General features: G+C 41.5%; 1 long non-coding RNA gene across 1 annotated transcript; it reads right to left on the bottom strand.

The window, feature by feature from the left end:
• Positions 1-3446: 3446 nt before the first annotated feature.
• On the bottom strand, positions 3447-6493 carry LOC116560235. Its single transcript, XR_004272867.1, has 2 exons — positions 4198-6493; positions 3447-4164 (listed from the first exon to the last, which is right to left on the bottom strand). It is a non-coding gene; the product is annotated as an uncharacterized LOC116560235 (long non-coding RNA).
• Between the last annotated feature and the right edge of the window lie 12639 nt (positions 6494-19132).

The following is a 19132-nucleotide window of genomic DNA, read 5'->3' as shown; positions in this document are numbered from 1 at the left end:
TTTCACCAGTAAGAAAAAGCCTTCCTCTATTTTCAAAATCCCCTTAAAGTGGACATTTTGATGGATAAGGACTGAAGATGGTACATGAGGATTCCTAGGTTATGTCCCCAACCTTCCATTCAAGTCCCTCACCTTAATTCATATATTTTGTTTTATCTTTGAAATATGCTTGGGGAATTATGTTTGGAAGATGAACTTCAGAAGAGGAGATCTATTAAGCATAAAAAAACCAGGATGACCAACTATCCTGGTTTATCCAAGACTGTTCTTGTTTTATCACTGAAAGTCCACCATCCCAGAAAACTGCCCCCACTGCCCTCCATCTTAGGCAAACCAGGATGGCTAGTCATCTAAAAGAGCTATTATAAACACTGTACTATGATCAAAGACTGTGATTTGGCATTTATGAAATTCATAACTTATAGATATGACTTTTACTTGGGGGAAAACTAGGGGATGATTTTTTTTCTCTATGTAAATTTAGGGTGCCATACATAAGAACTTTCTTCCTCTAATAAAGTCAACATGTTACTTATAAAAGATAGGAGACAGGAAACTAATAATAACAATAATAGTGACCGCTAACATATTGCTCATGAACTATATTCCAGGCAGTATTCTAAGTGCTTTACATAAATAAGTCATTTGACTCTCACAACGGCCTTATCATATTCATCCCCATTTTACAGATGAGCAAATGGAGGCACAGTGATCACATACATAATAAATGTATATGGTGGAATTTGGATTTGAACTCAGGCTGCCTAGGTCCAAAGTCCATGCTCTCAAATATTTCCTACATATAATGTACAAATAACTCATTTATTAAGCCTCTACTATGTACCAATCATTGTACTGAGTGTGCATTCCATAAAATACCTCCTTTAACCCTCACAATAGTCTGTCTGGTACCAGATAGGTCATTCATTCATTTATTATTTGTTAAGCTTATTCCTGTTTAAGAATTATAATATTGTATTTTTGTAGGTGAAGAAGGATGGGGGTTTGCACCAAAGCAGTACCAGTGAAAATGGATAGGAGAGGTAAGAGTCAAGAAAAACTTCTGAAGTAAAAACATAAGAATATGATGATTAGTCGAACACAAGGAATGAGGAAAAATAAATTGTTTAGGATGACCCTGGGATTTTGACCTGAGGGACTGGATGGGTGGTAGTCTACCAATCAAAATCAAAGCTACAAGATCTACCTTGATAGGTGCTATAGACTGAATGTTTGTGTCCCACTAAAACTCATATGATGAAATCCTAATCCCCAATGTGATGGTATTAGGAGGTGGGGCCATTGAAAGGTAATTAGGTCATGGGGCAGAGCTTTCATGAATGGAATTAGTGCCCTTATTTAAAACACACACACACACACACACACACACCTGGGAAAGCATCTTTGCCTATTCTGCCATGTGAGGACACAGAGAGAAGACACTCATTTATAAACCAGGAAGCAAGTCTCACAATATACCAAATTTTCCAGCACTTTGATCTAAGACTTTCCAGCCTCCAGAAATGTGAGAAATAAATTTTTATTGCTTATAAGCTACCCAGTCTATGATAATTTGTCATAGATGCTCAAAGGGACTAAGACAAGAGAGAAGATAACGAGTTCCTATTGAAATATATTAAGTTTCAGCTACTAAAGAGCGTACTAGTCGAAATGACCACAAAGCCTAGAAACTTATGTCTGGAGTTCAGTAGCAATGGTTGGAAGTCAGTATCCTAGACTTGGTGATTAGGGTCACAGGTGTAAGGAAGATTATCCAGAGAAGATGACAAATGATAGAGCCCTACAGAATGTCAACATTTTAGGGAGGGCAGAGGAGAGTTTGCCAAGGAGCCTGGAAAGACCTGAGAAGAAGAGGGAAGAGAATCAGAAAACAAGTGGTTGCCCAGAAACCAATGGAGGAGCAGGTAATGGTCAGCAGGGCCAGTGCTGTAGAGAGGATAAACAGGAAGAGGGCTGAAAACAGAGCACTAGGACCAGGGTCTGATTTAGGATGGAGGACACCAGATCCGAACATGACCAGACAGCAGCAAGTCATCCCACTTCTGACCTTAGTCCCCTGACATTCCCTCAGCCAGGAATAAAATCAACCCCAGTGCTGAGGGCAAGGCTAAGTGTGCCCCCTGGGGAGTTGGGGACTCTAGCTTCTGAGTCTGAAAGTTAAAGGAACAGGGTGGGGGACCAGGCAGAGAGGCCACTACTATTTACACATTCATTTCCAGACACTCCTTCAGGCTATAAGACCAGCTCTAAAAAGCCACAGAAACAAAACACAAAGCAAAAGCAAACAATTTATAAACAAAACAACGAAAACAAAAATAAAAATAAAACCACACGCATATACTCCCTTTTATGGCAGAAAAGAAAAAAAGAAAAACTAATTCTACCTAATGAAATTTTCCGGACAGGTTTATGGCTGCCTGGCCTCCAACCCCAGGCTGGAGAATAACTGAGTTTTATTAAACATCAGCAAAATATGAATGAAGAGAGGGACAAGCTTTCCAAGGGTCTCATTTCATTTCCACGCCCAAATAGCTCACAGTTGACCTTGAAGCTATGGAACATAATTTTTCCTTCAAGATGATAGAGAAAAGACAAAGTTGTGACAGGGTTCTGAATGGTAACCATCACATTCATGTGAAGCAGCTCTGTTTTTATTCCCCCTCGGGAGAAGACATAGAAAGTTAGGAGCTGAGCTAAGGAAAGATAGTGAATGCAAATCTGACTTCATTCAACTCTAGGCAATTCAGCTTGAGAAAAAAACATGTTATTTGAAGTCAGATGTTTGACCTGCTTGTGTGAGTTGCCCATTATTTATCTTCACTTAAGTGGTATTGCCTGGGTCCATTCTTATGCTCTGAAACCAAGCTCCCTATCCAAGTCTGTGTGATCATCCAGGCATTACGAGGTCTCCATTCTAGTCCACCACACTTCATTTTTTAAGAAGCAGGAGGACTGAGCAGAGCATTTCTGTGGGGAGAGATCTACCCAGGCTGTTTCCAAACTGCTTCCTTCAGGCTGATAAGCCCCCATCATAAATTACACCACAACTGGAGCTTGTCTCTTGCCATCAACTTGCCTTTCTCTTGGAAAGATACCAGCTCTGTCCCCTGAAATAAATCCTTTATTTTCAGAGTCCTAGAGGATTCCAAGGAGCAGGAAAAGGAGCAAGAGAAGCCCCTCCCTCCCAGGGCAGATCATCCCATGCTGCTGTTTCCAAGCCTCAAGCTAACATCTCATTCTGGCTGCGCTCCCTTCTGGATCTCAGCAGCAATTCTACCACAGGGTGATGTGGTATTTCCAGTCTTCCACTTCACCATCCCCCACATCCTCTTTCCAGCTGTTGTCAAAGCAACAGACAAATTCACTGGGAGATTCAATGAGGAGAGATGGTCAGGTGGGAGGGGTGGGATAGGAGGAAAACATACTGAGATAAGAAAAGCACTTGGTCCTCAGAGAACACATTCCTGGAATGCTGCGCTGCATCTCCACGGCACATGCTTTCATACTGGCTGCTGGATCTAAGCCTGAGCTTTAGAATTCATTTTCTTTGGCCTCAAAAGATTCTCAGACCTGCAACAGGATAAAGAGAGAGAGATGCAAGGCTCTTGGGTTGGTCTTCAGGACACCAGTTTGCACACTGTAGCCTAGAGGCCTGCACAGGTTCAAAGATACACATTGGCTAGAAAGACCCTGACCCAGCCTGCTCTAGTTCTAGCCTATCCTTCTAGGCAATGACCCTGCTAAAAGCAGGGTAAGTGGCTGCCTGAACCCTGAGGCTGCTAAGTCCTAGGGTGGAACCTGTGAGCTCCTGAGCTTAAATCCCAGCCGCTTTCAATTCCAAACATTTTTCCCTAGCGAAATCACTTTTTCTGGTCATCTCATCAACTACTTGTGCATTACTTAATGGATCAGCCATAAGGATGAGTCAGTTTGGCTGCTGGGGCTGCCAAAAGTAAAACCCCAATTGATTTGGTGGGTTTCTTAAAAATCTTATTGAAAACAATTTAATTCAGTCAAGCTGTATTTCTTCCTGGGACAGTTTCAAACCTTGGAAGAAGAGGAATCACCATGTCACCTATCTCGACTGGAAAGTGGGTTCTGAGGCTGTGCTGATGCATGTGTCTGTAGCAACTCTGGGAAAAACTATTTTCCATTTTAAATGGAAAACTTTTAAACTTTTCCATTTAAAAGTTGCAACAGTGACCTCCACACTATGGGAGAGGTTATAACATCACATAGCCATTTGGTTCTGTATGGACTCTTTCCCCAAACATGCAATTTAAAGTTGACTGTATGGGTGCTTGGGCATGCTGTGGGGTCTGGTCGGGGGTGGGTGCCCAACCTGGCCTGACCCCACATACTCCCCACCCTCTGCACTCTGATGCTGCCTGTGTGCCAAGCCCATCCCAGCCAGGATGATGGTGAAGTACTTCCTGGGCTGGAGCGTGCTCCGGAGGTCCTGGGACCAAGTGTTTGCTGCCTAATGACAGCGGTACCCAAATCCCTACAGCAAACATATTACACGGGGCGGAGACCCCTGAGCTCCAGTCCTGGCGGCCTGACCAAGACCAGCAGACGCCCCGCTGGGCTGAGCCACTGTTTCCCCAGTGCCACTCGCTCAGTGTCCATCCTGAAACACTCTACTGTGAAGCCACCGAATCAGACATGACCACTTCACTTGGAACATCAACCACATCTGGCTGTGGTAGTGGAGGAACCACGTGCTTACTCTGGGAACTCTGGCAGCAGCACCTGGACGCCAATCCACTGGAAAGCCTGGGTAACCTATAGCTTATTTAAGCATCTCCAGAGCTGTCCAGGAATTTGGTCTCGCCCAATTCAAAACCAATGTGATCAAGACGATAAAGGGTTTATATCTTGGCCAAGCTGCACAGTGTGGCCCCTTCCAAAACACTTGTCAAGACAGCTAAGGGAGCCAAGGAGAAGGCAAAGGAGACAGCACTGGACGCTACAGAGAAGGCCAAGGACCCAGCCAGCCAGGCAGCACCCAAACGGCAGCCACAGTTAGTGTAGCTAGCCCACCACGCCACAGCACCCCAGACAGCTCAGCTCAACTTCCTCTGCCCTCTCCTCTTTGTATAGTTATTATTCAAAATCAACTTCCAGCCCCCCTTTTAATTTTTTAAATAAAAAAATTTTAAAATATTTAAAGTTAATTGTAAATGAATTTTATTTTGAGATGTCTGTGTGAATTTCCTTATAACCTGCATTCTCTTAGACACTTACGGTTTCTCCCAGAAAAATCCGGCAAGGAATCAACCTTCTGCCCCTTAGGTCAGGAAATGGTCTTACCAATGCTAAGGAGAGCAAAGTTCTTTAAAATTTAGAGCTCCTTCTAGGGCAACATATCTGTTGCTCCCTTGAAGCAACAGGTAAGGCTTTGAGCATAGCCTCAGTTTTGACCCTATCCCAGCAACTCCAGCCTGTAGCTGCTCCTCAGAGAAGGCTACACTAGAAAGGTTCATTGGGTTCTCATGAAAAGAGGGCAGCTAGGAAAAGATATTCCCCCCATTCTTCCATGACACCATGTCTTCCAATAATAATGGCTAATATTTATTGAGTTTTTACTATGTCCTAAGCACTATTCTACGTGTACTCCCAAATCTAATACTTATAACAACTTTCTGAAGGTGGTACTATCATTATCTCCACTTGACAGTTGGAGAAACTGAGACACAGAGAGATCAAGCAACTCACCTAGAGTCATACAAGGAATAAGTAACAGTGCCAGGATTCTAGCAAGGGAAGTCTGGCTACAGGGTTCATCTCTTAACTGCTATATCCCAGCAGCACTTGAACCTGAGTATGAAGAAGCATCTGGAAGGCTTGGTAAAACACAGATTGCTGGGCCTTGCTCCCAGAGTTTCTGATTCAGTAGTCCTGGATGGGTCCTGAGGATTTACTTTTCTAGCATTTTCCAGGGTGATGCTGATGATACTGGACTACACATTTGAGAATCACTGTCTGTGCTATTCTGCCTCTGGAGAAAATTCTCGATAGAACCCTTTCTTCCCCACACACTTCTCCACTGCAGATACAAAGCTCAATAAAAGAGGAGTTATACTGAGTAATCTCACAAGATCAATCAACTAGCCAGTCTTTCAGGAGGCCTCAACTATTTCTCAGGCATCACTGTGCCAAGACCCACAGGGCTTCCGTGAACAGAATCCCAGCCTTCTGGGTGGAGCCTCTCTGGGCCATTCTCTGGAAATATAGTCTGTGGGAAATTAGGGTCCAGGCCGGGTACCTCTTCATTTTTCTATCTAGATTCACTCCTTTGCTGATAGCACATTGTTTCTAAGCAAATAAGGGTTATTAAGCAACAGCAAGACCAAGGTAGGAGGATTGCTAGAGGCCAGGATTTCAAGAGCAGCATGGGCAACCTGGCAACAAATTCCCAACTCTACAAAAAAAATCAAAACATTAGCCAAGTGTGATGGCACACACCTGTGGTCCCAACTACTCAGGAGCCTGAGGCGGGAGGAACACTTGAGCCCAGGAGATCAAGGCTGCAGTGAGCCAACACCAGCCACTGCACTCCAATCCAGGCAAGAGAGGGAGACTCTGTCTCTAAAAAAAACCAAGAAGATGCAAGAGTAAATCTCGTTTGCTAAAACTTTCTTTATAGATGTTTTTAAAGTTATTATATTTCCCCAGTTTAATTAATTAATTTTTTGAGATGGAGTTTCACTCTTGTGGCCCAGGCAAGATCTCGGCTCACTGCAACCTGTGCCTCCCGGGTTCAAGCAATTCTCCTGTCTTAGCCTCCCGAGTAGCGGGAATTACAGGTGCCCGCCACCACGCCTGGCTAATTTTCGTATTTTTAGTAGAGATGAGGTTTCACCATGTTGACCAGGCTGGTATTGAATTCCTGACCTCAGGTGATCCACCTGCCTCAGCCTCCCAAAGTGCTGGGATTACAGGTATGAGCCACTATGCCTGGCCTCCCCAGATTACTTTATAAGCTCGTTCATTTATTCATTCACTACAGAGTCACTTCAGAAATATGTAGAACAACAAAATACACACATGTGGGTGGGGAAATCATAGTACAGATAAAATACAAACTGAGCAATTCTGTAACATAAAGCCAGGATAAGGTTATTACACAAAGATGCAAACCATACGTGAAACTCAAATAAGGAAACACAACAGGTGCTAAGATTTACAGTTTCTCAGAAGCTCTTTGACACACTGAGATCTAAAAAATATTTCTATCATTAAAAGGCACACTACATGATGTGGTCAGCAATGTTCTCCACAGCATCCCCAAGTTAAACACAAAAATGCTTCACACTACATTTATTAGAGTGGCCCTCAAAGCACACTCTAGGCTATAATATTCTGCAAAATATAGACCCTTCAGGGACCTACATGTCAAGGCAAATGCCTTACCTACAGTAGGTTGCAATAAATATTTGAGAAGTAAAAACGCTTCCAGCAGTTTGACTCTTCACTATTCATACTTCAAAGTATATGGATGAAGCACTACAACTGCCCTTCTGTCCAGATGCCCTGTAATTCTGATACTTTTGCCACCAACCTTCCACCCAACTTGCCTTTCTAACTGAAACTTCATTTCCTAATGCTTGAAGACTATTAGAATATCCTCAGAGTGAAAGCCATCATATGGTCTCTTTTTTTAAGAGTCCAGTTTTTCTCAAAAGGTGATTCTTAAAGGTGTATCATTAAGCATTCTCAGCAAATCGCTCATTAATTAGTTTTGATCTGTGACATCCTCTACTCTGACATTTTTCTGTGTCATTCATAGCATAATGAAAACAACTTAAACCAAGTATCAGAGGCTGAGATTCTAATCCTGTCCCCATAACTTGGTGGCTATGTGGCTTAACTTCTCTTAGCCTTGTTTTTCTCATTTTTAAAATGAGAGAGATGAAAACTCACCACCTAAAAACTCTCATTTAAGAAACAAATAAAAGACCAGAATGAACAAATGTTGACTCTTATAGTTATGAATGAAAGTTACAAGAATGACCTTAACTAATGGCCATCGACTTGTTTTCCCCTAGAAGTACTGATGCATTTCTACTTCTAGCAGAAAACTACTACTGCTATTCCCCCTAAAAGTAGTGAGGCAATCATCAGTGTGTATGATCCTTCACCTGAAGCTACTAGGGCAGTGGTGATGAACAGGGTGAGATTCCCACCATGAAGCATACTGGATGGATAGGAGCACTTCATCACAGCTCAACCAACGTTGCTCAGATCCAGAGAGTGAATTCAACAAGCCCGTCTACACCAGTCATTGCACCATGAGGATCTGGTGGACAGCAGAAGCCAGTGTCTAAAGAATACAGGGCTGGGGAATAAAAGGATATAAGAACCAAAGCATGAGTTGAAACAGGATAACGGGGGATAGGCTGAGGAAACTTCTGGAGTGGCAAGCCAATATCCACAGCTGGACCTGTTTAGATGCACAGGAAGGGATCACACAGATACTCTCTCACCCAGCTCACCTTATCAGTTGTGGTATGTGCTTGCAAGCCTGCCATGAAACTGGAAGAACTGGGAGGCCAGCCCAGTTTTCAAACTCAGACTCGTAAAACTTGTGTCCTTACTGAGGCTCTGAACCTCAGAGTTAAGGAATTTGTTTGTTTGTTTGAGACAGAGTCTCACTCTGTCACCCGGGCTGGAGTGCAGTGCACAATCTCGGCTTACTGCAACCTCCACCTCCTGGGTTCAAGTGATTCTCCTGCCTCAGCTTCCCTAGGAGCTGGGACTACAGGCATATGCCACCACACCCGGCTAATTTTATTTTTTTTACTTTTAGTAGAGATGGGGTTTTACCATGTTGGCCAGGCTGGTCTCGATCTCCTGACCCAAGGTGATCCGCTCATCTCAGCCTCCCAAAGTGCTGGGATTACAGGCGTGAGCCACCACACTCGGCCAGAAATTTGTTACTAGCAGTGATTAATGTGTGAAAGTTTGTAAATGTCTTATTTATATACATGCTTTACTTATATAACTTAGAACTGAGTTGACTTTGTCTGAGTGATAACTCCTCTCTTACTAGTATTCCAGTGGTTTTTTTTTTTTTAATTGAAAGAATGGGAAAACAGCCAGAAGTATGGGAATTGCACATAATCTGAGGATTACCCATGGGGTGTGGCATGACATTAGGGAACTTAACCAGTTATAGAAGGAAATGGTGAGAAACCAGTGCTGGGGCTGAGAAGCCTGAGGAGCCTCAAGGAAATAACATGAGAGAAGACATGGAACAGCTACTGAAGGCCTGTTATGTATTTCAGAGAATCTGGGAGGTACAAAGACCCTAGTGCTCTATGCTCACAATGGCAAAAGATGGAGGCACCAAGCTAATTGCAGATGGTCCTACATAGCCCTGGACTAATGATCCACCTGATGCTCATCATAAATCTTTTTCTCCCTAAAAGAGCTCCAGTGATTTTATAACCTTGCTTCACTCATTTGCAATTTTTTAACAGTAATATTCAGATACTAATTGCAGGAACAGAAAGGTACTTAAACCCATTCTTTTTTTTTTAAGTGATTCATTTACAATGTATGTATTAACAACTTGTGGTAGCCAGCCTCCAATGTGCCTCCCAGTAATCCCCCTTTCCTGGATATATTCATGCCCTAGAGTAGTCCTATGCTACATCATACCAGGGTTGGTCTGTGTGACAAATAAAAGATGGCATGAGTGGCCAGGAGCTGTGGCTCGTGCCTGTAATCCCAGCACTTTGGGAGGCTGAGGTGGACAGATCATGAGGTCAAGAAATCAAGACCATCCTGGCCAACATGGTGAAACCCCATCTCTACTAAAAACATAAAACTTAGCTGGGTGTGGTAGCGCGTGCCTGTAGTCCCAGATACTTGGGAGTCTGCAGCAGGAGAATGGCTTGAACTTGGGAAGCAGAGGTTGCAGTGAGCCGAGATCATGCCACTGCACTCCAGACTGGTGACAGAGTGAGACTCCGTCTCAAAAAAAAGAAGACATAAGCGATGACGTTTGCCTTCCTGCACTAGGTCATAAAAGATACTGCTGCTTTCACCTTGACCTCTTGGGCCACTTTCTCTTAGAGAAGATAGCTGCCACGCTGTGAGAACACCCAAGCAGTCCTACAGAGAGTTCCACTTGAAGAAGAATTGAGGCACCCATTTTCCAGCCTTGCAAGTAAGTGCACTATCTTGGAAGAGATCTTCCAGTGCCAGTCAAGCTTGCAAATGACTGCAGCCTCATAAGAGTGCCCGAGCTAGAACCTCTCAGCTAACCCACTTCTAGAAACCATGTATGATCATACATGTTTGTTGTTGTTTTTGATCATTTAATTTGGGATAATTTGTTATCCCAATAGAAAATGAATATATAACTCATGTGCTAATTACAAATTACTATTATCACTCATTCAAACCAGAAACCCAAGGACACTGATTTTCTACAACTTAAGAAATATTTAATAAAAATTTGTTACTAATTCCCCAGAAATAGCCCAAATAAATTTCAGGTTTTGTCGTATTTATGTGAATCAGCTTCTGACTTTGGTATATTATTTATTTGGGATTAGAGTCTGTTCTCTATGGTGGCCTTCCAGAGACAGGTCATTGGGAAGCTAATCTACTGTATGTTTGGATATATTTTATGATGATATCTAGGCTGTTATTTGAGACATGAATTAACAAGTTGTTTGTGATTATTTAAAAAGCCACAGTCTCATCAAAGGAATTTATTTTCCTCTCATGAATTTGGCAAAAAGTTTTTATGGTACCAGGAAGGAATGAGCAGCAAAGGTAATCTCTGGGTATTTTTACCACCTCTAAAATAGATCAAAAAATTTCAGGATGATTCTTCCTGTCTAGCAGAAGTTAGAAAATATAAAACCCAAATTATTATTTCTCACCACAGGAAAGGTGTGAACAAGAAGCAGTGTCAAAAGAAACTTGTTCTGCTCAGGCCAGTACATCATCCCGAGAAATAACACTCCCTGTTTCCTATGGCTTCATGACTTAGTTGGATCCCTGAGTTCTGAGAACATCTGACATAGCAACATCTGGGAGACAAGAGAAGAAACATATTCTACAGCAAAATATCAACTCTGTTTAGATTGGTCCCATCCTTAATTATATGTTGCCCTTTAATCAGTGCAAATAAGCAAAAGCTAGCAATATTTGCAAAGGTCTTAGTTATGACTTATTTTCCTTTAGAAAGAATTGTACCCACCAATTACTGACTGGGAAATGAAAGAAACCAAACTTTAATCAAGATTGTTGCCTAAAGACCAAAGAAAAGTAGGCCATCCAGAACATACTTCCCAAATATTTCAGCATAGTGTTTTCCCATATACTGCTACAGCCCCTTATTATCTGATGAGAATTTGTTTTTTATCCCTCTACCCCCAGGAAGCCCCTTCTGATACCTAGACTGTATGAAGAACTCGCCTCTCTGCTCTCCCTCCATGTAATAAGAATTTTGAAGGCTTGATTTTGTTTAACTCATTTTAGGGCCTCAGCGCCTAGTACAGAGCCTGGCACATAGGAACAAATTATATGTGTTGTCCTAAAGTACATTGAACTCATTATTTTCCTATCACAACATTCTGCTTTTTCTCCGGCGGTGCTTATTTGACAATTTGCTTTGATGTAATTTCTCTGCCCATTCCCTTTTACAGCTCTCATTCTGAAGGTTTGTGTTTTACTGTTTGGATCAGCAGCTGACAAAAAAAAAAAAAAAAAAAAAAAATCTCCACATTTTTGCCCAGTCTGCGAGAATCTTACAACCTAAAACACTACCATTGTAACTTTACACTCAGTAGGATGGCTATAAGCAGAAAAACAAAACAAAAACAAAAACAAATAATAACAAGTGTTGGTGAGGATGTGGAGAAACTAGAGCCCTCATACATTGCTGGTGGGAATGTAAAATGGTGCAGCCACTGTGGAAAACAGTTTGGCAGTTTCTCACAAATTTAATCATAAAAGTACAAAATGACCCAACAATTCCACTCCTAGATATATACCCAAGAGAATCAAAAACTAGTCCTCAAACAAAAAGTTGTATACAAGTGTCCAAAGTAGTACTATTCACTATAGCCAAAGGTGGAAACAATTCAAATGTCCATTAACTCATGAATGAATAATAATCTCCTCATAATGGAGTATTGCTTGGTCATAAAAGGAATGCAGTTGTGATATATACTATAGCACAAATGAAGCTTAAGAACAGTATGTTAAGTGAAGGAAGCCAGTTACAAAAGACTAAAAGATATGTTATAAAATATCATTTATATGATGTGTCCAGAATAAGCAAATCTATAGGGACAGAAAATAGATTACTAGTTTATTAGGTCCTAGGGGACGGTGAAAAAAATTGGTAATTAGTAACTAAAGAATAAATAGTTTCTCTTTGTGATGACGAAAATGTTCTAAAATTGACTATGACAATGGTTGCACATATCTGTGAATGTACTAAAAACTATTGAATTGCACATTCTAAATGGGTGAATTATATGATATGTGAATTATTATTAGCAGTATTTTGAGACAAGGTCTTGTTCTGTCTCCCAGGCTAGAGTGCAGTGTCCCCATCTCTGCTCACTGCAGCTTCAGCCTCCTGAGCTCAAGCAATCCTTCCACCTTAGCCTCCTGAGTAGCTGGGACCACAGGCGTGTGCCATTACATCTGGCTAATTTTTGTAGGGTTTTTTGTAGAGAAGGCGTTTCACCATGTTGCCCAGGCTGGTCTCAAACTCCTGAGCTCAAGCAATCTGCCTGCCTCGGCCTCCCAAAGTGCTGGGATTACAGGCATGAGTCACTGTGCCTGGCCTTAGTATATGAATTATATCTCAAATAAAGCTGTTTTTAAAAGACACTACCATGGGCTGAATGTGGTGGCTCATGCCTGTAATCCCAGAACTGTGGGAGGCCAAGGTGGGCTAATCACTTGAAGTCAGGTATTTGAGACCAGCCTGGGCAACATGGCAAAACCCCATCTCTACTAAAAATACAAAAAAATTAGCTGGGCATGGTGGTCCACACCTGTAATCCCAGCTACTTGGGAGGCTGAAGCAGGAGAAGAACTTGAACCTTGGAGGTGGAAGTTGCAGTGAGTCAAGATTACACCACTGCACTCAAGCCTGGGCAACAGAGTGAGACTGTTTAAAGAGAAAAAAAAAAAGCTGGGTGTGGTGGCTCACGCCTGTAATCTTAGCACTTTGGGAGGCCGATGTGGGTGGATCACCTGAAGTCAGGAGTTCAAGACCAGCCTGGCCATCATGATGAAACCCCATCTTTGGGGGAAAAAAAAAAAAACTACCATGTAGTTTGAGGGAATTGTGGTGTTGGAATTGTTCTGTATCCTGTTTTTGGTAGTAGTTACAAGACTATGCATGTGTTAAAATCCATAGAACTTTACACTCCCAAAAAGTGCCACTTTAGTTGGAATTATGGTCAACTTAAATTGAGACTGGGATAGCTAATTACAAATTTAAACCCAAAAAAACAAGCTTAAACCCATTTCCTTAGCTGCATTCTGCAGCTGAAATCCAGATAAATATGGGGAGGTTATCACCCATGTAATCTTGTCTCCACTTCATGCTTAAAGCAGACAGAATTGTTGATTCAGTGGTCCAAGGTTTCATTCCCAGTCCCAGTAACCCCTGGTGATTTTTCTGAATTCTCCATGGTACATGTACTAGATATTGAACTTGATCTGTCTCTGCAGAATAAATCAGCAAGTTTGCAAAAAAAAAAAAAAAGTTTATACAATCCTCCAACTCCAAGCCTTCAAAAGATTCTCCAAGACTTGCAAATGTGAAATTCTGTGGGATACTGCATATTTACCATCAGGAGCTCTCCATTCTGGCTTTTGGTCAGAGTGAGAAGAGACCTCTCCAAACTGAAAAAAGTCCTGGAACAGAAGCAAAAGCAAGAAACCTCTTGGGTTCAGCAGGTCCTGGGCTGTGGGTGGTCGAGAAGACACTCAAGAGCCCAGAGTATCTTAAGGCCATCACTAACCATATGTAAACAAAGTGATATTTGTAGATGTTCTCTATAATTAAGGTCCTTCTACAACATGGTGTTCAGAGTGCAATCATAGGTGCAAGTTGGGTGGGCTCCCTATTTAGCAGGTTGTATTTTACCAGCAGCTGAATAGGATTTAATATTAGGTAAAAAGACATTACCCACATAGTAATAAAATTTAGACCCTCCATGCTAAGATCAATGCTTACTCTTGAGTTATAGGAAACTTGTGCAACAGCCACACCTGCCACCTATACTCTTCTATTTTCTTGGTTCTGCCTACCTTATAATCTTTTATCTACCACCACTTCTATCCCTAAAGCTCCTAATACTCCACTAATCTGTCCTCTGAGGATGGGCTCATTGATATATTTGCTGCAAAATACCCTTGTTTTGTAGCCACCCTTTTTCCCATGGGTAATGCATATATCTGAACCTGCCCCACATACTCATTCACTTGGAGACTAATTTGAAAGATCTGATTCCCAGAAATCTGTTTTAATATGAATCCTATAAAACTTTTACATGACTTTCTGTGTGTCAGTCAAAATTTTTTAGCTCTCACTGCAATAACCTCTCAACAATGAGGAAAGAATAAGGATAAAAGATACATGAACAAATCATTGCTAAAACATTTTGAGAGCTTTCATCTGAAATAACTTTGAAAGTTGGTTTAAAACCACACCAGGAAACCAGGCCTGATACACAGACCTTCTATAACACGCTAGCCCTCGTGTTAGTGTTTGGTCCTTACTGGGTGAGGCCATGCTACTCTCCTCTACTGATGCAAAGAGTCCTCTGCTGATGGGAAGAATACCTTCCCGTGGTTTCTACGTCAGGACTCTCCTACAACGTATTAGGTGATCTTGGACACTTCATTTAGCATCTCTGGGCTTCAGTCTCCTCATATCTGAAAGGTAGAGGGGCAGGTAGGGTGGGAGGAAATAAACCAGGTCATCATTAACATCCCTTCCAGTCCTAACATTCTGTGGCCCTTTCACTGGTGACAGGGAAGCCTCAAGTCCTAATATCTGCTGAGTCATTCTGTCTCAGGCTTTAGCTTCATCTTCCATTGCTCTGATTGAAAAATGATAAACTCTGTGGTAGGGACTCATGTCCCCGGAATGTACCGGTATCCGGAGGCACAAAGGTTCCTAAGAACAAGGACCGCCTGTATTAACTGGGATTAGGTATAGCAGCATATAATGGAATGCCCAAAATAACTGAGGCTTAAACCCAAGAAAAGTTATTCTCCAAAAATAAAAGAGGCCTATGGGAAGGCAATGTATGATTGATATAAAATTAACAGAGACTAAGATTCCTTCTTTCTACTCCACCACCCTCAGCATATGGCTTTCACACTTACAGTACTGGATGAGTATTGAAGCTCCAGACACCACATTCAAATTCCAGGCAGCTGGAAAAATAAACAGAAGAAGGGCTAAATAGGCACACTTTCAGCTGAGTCAGCTCCCTTTAAAGAGCCTTCCTGGAGATCCATATAAAGTTTGCACGTGGATTTCAATGACCAAAATGTAGTCACAAGGCTACATACAGGTGCAAGGGAATCTAGGAAATGTAGTTTTTAAGTGGGCACATTGCTGCCCTCAGTGATATAGGAGCTCTGCTGATTGCGAATAAGAGAGAATGAATGCTGAGTAGAAAACCTGCAGTATCAGCCACACCACCTTCATGTCTTCTGGAGGACCTGCACTGTCCCTGGGAGGAACTCATTCAATGCTGTTGATTCTATCTGACTGCCAGCAGCAGGTGATCTGATCTAGATGTGGCTTTGCTTTCTCCTGGTATAAAGAAGCATCCTTTAGTCTGGTCCTCAGAACGGGGGCTGTGCATATAAGCACGGTTTTTCCAGTCTCTTGAAATTATGAATTGGTCAAAAACATTGATATTGTCTCTTGGAAATCAGAGCTATGTGTGGAAATTAAAAGAAGTTACTTCAATGTTCAAACTACTAAGACTTCTTATTAAATTAGAGATGAAAACTCACTGTGTCATTCTCTGTCCTCAGACTTACCCAATGATTATCCCCCCTACAGATTTATATAGACCAATGGAAAGTAATTTCTTTTCTTCTTTTTTACTTATTATTATTATTTTGTAGAGATGAAGTCTTGCTATGCTACCCATGCTGGTCTTGAATTCCTGGCTTCAAATGACTCTCCCACCTCAGCCTCCCAAAGTGCTGAGATTACAAGTGTCCACTACTATGCCTGACCTGATAGAAACTGACTTCATCTGAAGGAGTGTAGAATCAGGGGTGAGCACCTGGTGTGCCTTAACTGTGCTACTGACCCATCCTCTCCTACGGCCAGGCTCCATATACATATCCCCTCAGGAGAAGAAAACATTCATGAACTAGTTCTTCTTATCCTGTCCCTGTATTTGTAAGAGTTCCTTGTCCATAAGAAAAGGAAAATGAAATTCAAAGTGAATTATGTAACTTGCCTAATTTTAGAGGCAGTGATAGGGTAAGATTTGGTTCTCAGCTCCCAGTCCACTGTTCAAATCAATACAGCCCAAACTATATTGAAAAATATATATCTCTTATTGAGAACCAAATGTTTAAAAGTATGAAGCATTTTTAGTTGCTGTCTGCACTGATTTGGTTATCCAGAAAAGAGTTTGATTCTTGATTTTATCTTGCCCAATCTGTGTCTTGCCTAGGTCTCTATAATAGTCATCAGTTTAATTCAATATTTATTGAAAGCTTACTCAGTGATCAGTAACATGTTACGAGGGAGATACAAAAGGATCATAAGATATGGCCTTATAATCCCATTGCATTGTTAAGATATATAACCATGAATTAATGAGGTTAATTTTCAAAGAAATATACCAACGACAGTCTATCTATGTGAGTGGTACATCCTCTTAGGAAGCATTTAGCCCAATGATGGTTTTGTTGCTCAAAATATTTTTAGAATTCATCTTTGAGAATTATTTTAAATAGGCGAACCAAATTATCTTAAATGTCCTCAACAGCTATTCAGTGTCTTGCTTTGAGAGTAGATTTTATTTGAGGGAGAAAGTCACAGTCATTCAGACCTGAGTCTGATAAAGCAGATTTGGGTGGTTTGGTTTCCTGGTGACATTCAGTCAACCCAAGATTGCTTTATTCCAGGCCTCTTTTTCCACGACAGAATAATCTTTGTGTGTTTAGGACAGTGGTTCTCAAACTTGAGTGTGCATCAGAATCACTGGGAAGACTTTTTAAAACATAGATTGCTGGGCTCCAATTTCTGATTCATCAGGTATGATGGGGAGGCCTGATATTTTACTTTTTCAATTTAATTTTATTTCATTTAAATAGTTTTTGGGGGAACAAGTGATTTTGGTTACACGGATAAGTTGTTTAGTGGTGATTTATGAGATTTTGGTGCACCCATCAACTGAGCAGTGCACACTGTACCCAATGTGTGGTTTTTATCCCTCATTCCCCTCCAACCCTTCTCCTCAAGTCTCCAAAGTCCATTATATCATTCTTATGAGGCCTGGAATTTCACATCTCAAATGAGCTCCCAAGTCAGGCTAATGCCACTGGGTAGGGAATCATACTTCAAGAATCACAGCTTTAAGACAGTTATTTTAGGTTTTTCCTTATGTATAGCTACACTTAACCTTATCACATACAGATTACCCCTGCTTTCAGGGAGCTTCCTTTCTACCTCTTATGCTTTCTACCTCTTATGTGTCCTGGGTACTTCGTGGCCTTGCACATTCCAAGTAGGCAACTGGACGTGTACCCACAGAGCCTACCACGGAAGGGATCACTTTTATCCACAGCCACAGAGGATGGAACTAAAGCTTATGACTGAAAGCGCTCATGGGCATTTCTGTAATTAAAACATGAGTCTTGCCCAGTGCTCAGGAATGTTACGGAAGTTAAAGCTGGAAGTCATATTCATTATCATCTAGTTGAATTCCCTCTACCTCCTCTCCCCCTATTTAAGAGCTGAGGAAACCAGGGCCCAGAGATGCTAAATTCGGTGTCCAATATCACCCAGTAAATAATGAAGAGTTACTATGTAGAGTCCATGAGAAAGTATCACAGTCACCTCCCAGCTTCAGAGGACAGGGTCGTGATCTCACCCAATCAGAACCAAATGCAACATGAGGTAGGTCTAATATGATGTGTGTATCCTCTAAATAACAAATAGTACAAATCCGACTCCATGTTTCTACCCTAAACAGTCCAGCAGTTTGGGGTCCATTAAAAAAAAGTATAGTAATTTATTAATGTGGGTTTCACCCCTGTCGTAAAACCATGTTGTTAAGACATATGTAACCAAATACTCTTTGATGCATGCAGTCTCAGAGTGTGCCAGAGTCGGAGACCTAAATTCAGTTGACTCTGTTAGTATGTAATCAAAGCGCCATCTCCTAAGTGTGGAAGACAACTATACCAATTCTGAAGAGAAATGGGGGTGTATACATGGTTTTGACACTAAAATAAACCACACAACTAGTCAATATGCCTCAGTCTCACAGCCTAGATGTGGCTTACCTATGAACCATAGATGTGGCCAATCTCATTTGAAGTGGCACTGAGAAAACCTAGCCTTAAGAAAAGTTAAAACTTAAAATGACACCAATCTCTTAGAGTAGTAGATTGGCAGCAATCAGCTAATCATTTAAGCTTCGCTACAGAGCACTATGAAATATGCTAGGTAGGTGCCGTGGTTTGAATGTTATGTCTCTCTCCAAAGTTCGTATGCTGTAACTTAAATTCCAATGTGATAGTATTAAGAGGTGGGGCCTTTAGGAGATGATTAAAGCTCTCATGAGTGGGATTAGTGATGTTATAAAAGGGCTGCAAGGGCCAACAAACATATGAAAAAAAGCTCATCATGACGGATCATTAGAGAAATGCAAATCAAAACCACATTGAGATACCATCTCATGCCAGTTAGAATGGTGATCATTAAAAAATCAGGAAACAACAGATGCTGCAGAGGATGTGGAGAAACAGGAACACTTTTACACTGTTGGTGGGAGTGTAAATTAGCTCAACCATTGTGGAAGACAGTGTGGCAATTCCTTATCTAGAAATAGAAATACCATTTGACTCAGCA

The sequence above is a fragment of the Sapajus apella genome, unplaced genomic scaffold (genome assembly GCF_009761245.1).
Source record: "Sapajus apella isolate SASKATOON/1434 unplaced genomic scaffold, GSC_monkey_1.0 scaffold25, whole genome shotgun sequence".
NCBI classification, from domain to species: domain Eukaryota; kingdom Metazoa; phylum Chordata; class Mammalia; order Primates; family Cebidae; genus Sapajus; species Sapajus apella.
This window is presented reverse-complemented; position numbering and strand designations above follow the sequence as displayed.